Source organism: Mesitornis unicolor, unplaced genomic scaffold, assembly GCF_000695765.1.
Source record: "Mesitornis unicolor isolate BGI_N332 unplaced genomic scaffold, ASM69576v1 scaffold25782, whole genome shotgun sequence".
NCBI lineage: Eukaryota > Metazoa > Chordata > Aves > Mesitornithiformes > Mesitornithidae > Mesitornis > Mesitornis unicolor.
In genome coordinates, this window is record NW_010167542.1 from 48,673 (window position 1) to 50,822 (window position 2,150).

At 48.1% G+C, this 2,150-nt stretch overlaps 1 pseudogene; it reads left to right on the forward strand.

Annotated features, from left to right (window-relative positions):
• The first annotated feature begins 584 nt into the window (after positions 1 to 584).
• Positions 585 to 1,428, forward strand: LOC104536182 (annotated as a pseudogene).
• Positions 1,429 to 2,150: the final 722 nt, after the last annotated feature.

Consider the following 2,150-nt stretch of genomic DNA (forward strand, 5'->3'; position numbering starts at 1 on the left):
GAAATTGCTTTGGCCACCAACACGGAGCATTCTAGTCTGCAATGGACATGTGCAGAGGGGAGGCCCATTTATCCTGCCTGCACATCAGCAGCAAAATGAAATGGGCATCCATGGATGTGGCACTTCAGGACATGGTTTAGTGGGCATGGTGGTGTGGGGTTGACAGTTGGACTTGATCTTAGAGGTCTCTTCCAACCTTGATGATCCTATGATACTATTACTACTCAGAGGGGATGAAACTAGAAGCTACATGCGTGGAGCAGACCAAGAGCGACAGGGAGAAGACATTTAAGCAGGTTGGCGGTAACATCACATGATGCAGCACAGGGTCATGACACAGATCTGCAGAGATGTCATAAGGGTGTTGCTTAGCAGCTGGAGACAAAACAGATGAGTTCTGTCCTGGGAACCTCCCAGCCTACAGAAAACCTGCAGAAACCTCTAGGGCAGATCTCCATCCTGCTGTGGCTGTGTCATGGCATGATGATAAAGCCCAGGTGGGACTGTGCTTCTGTGACTGTTTCATATTTTCCTTTGGGACCAGCCTTGAAATCTGTATTCAGAGCTACCCAACTGCATTCAGCATGAATCTTCGACTCCAGCTTCTTTGCGTTGTGGTTGCCACTGCCTTCTACAATTCTGCTCTTGCAGAAGCCTTTGGTTACGTGGCTTACAACAACAGCTCTGAGTGCATTACTTACAAAGCCCTGCCTGCGTGCCTGGGGCCACGACTTCCACCAGAAGGGCTGACAGGGTATTTGTTGAGGGTGACACCACCAAATGCCTGCCATGCAGTAGAGAGTCCTTCAGCATCAAGAAAGGTCTCCAAGACGTACATTGCACTCACAGAGGGGTACAACTGCACTTTTGCCAAGAAGGTCCTTCACGTCCAGCAGGCTGGATACCAAACTGTGGTCGTGTACAATATGGATACAGAGCAACTGATTACCACGATGACCGATGACAAAGAAGCCCAGCAGCTGAATAAGATACCATCGCTCTTCACTGGGCAATCGGTCTCCCTCCACTTGCAAAGAACTTGCAATGCAAGAAAGGGGCAGACATCAGAATTCTACCACCAAAATACTATTTGATTCTTTGCCAAAACAGTGCTAAAATCCTTCAGAAAGCTCGCATCGTGCAGGGTTTCAGGGACATATTCACATTCTACAACATTATTGCCACTATCTCAGCTATATTTTGCTTAAGCTCGTTCAAGAGGGCTCTCAAGGTAAAGCTGCACATATACAAGCAGGGAGACAAATATGAAACCTGTGTGATCTGCATGGCAGAGAACAAGGAAGGGGACCACTTGAAGATCCTGTCCTGTTCCCACACCTACCACAGTGCCTGCACTGACATCTGGTTCCAGACCCAGTCCAGGAAGAAGACGTGTCGCTTGTGCAAGTACATGGTGGGCACCCATGGGTGAGGTGACCTCCTGCCAGAGCAGGCTGGTGAAGATGCGAACGAGGAGCAGGATCACAAAGACGACACGTTCAGAGAAGGGCATGAAGATGAATGTGCTGAAGAGGATAAAGATTGTGCAAGCACTGTGGAAGAGGAAGAGTTTGATGCACTGGAGAACAGCACCATTTGAGCTATATCCTGTGACCAGGATAAATTATCATTAAATCAAGGGAATTATCCCCTATGCTTTCCTTCAGCTCTTGCTCCAGACTGGTTTTTATTGGGAAACAATTATCACTGCAGCTTTGGCTCCCTTCCCCTGGCCCCACAATGAAAAAAAGAGGCATAAAAATCTCAGCTGAAAATATCAAAACTCCTTGAGCCAGAGTAACAGAGGAGAAGCAAAAAGGAGGAGGGAAGCAGGGATTTGAGAACATTTTGTATGGGAGCTGGTTTACATCTGCTAGGATGCTTCCTCAATTCCCTCCCAAAACACTTGTGCACAGACACACAGGCACACACACAAACACACCACATCTTGCTTTGCCGTGTTACCCAAGGGATGGACACAGAGATCCCAGGTGAGATCTGTCCCCTGTATGCTGCTAGCAGTGAGAATCATTCCCTAGCCTGACAAGTACAGAGAGGGGGAAAAATACGGGGCACTAAAACATAAAGATGAAACAATTCCCCCTCATCGGTAGTAAAAACAGAGCCCACAGGACCCCAACAGCCCCTCA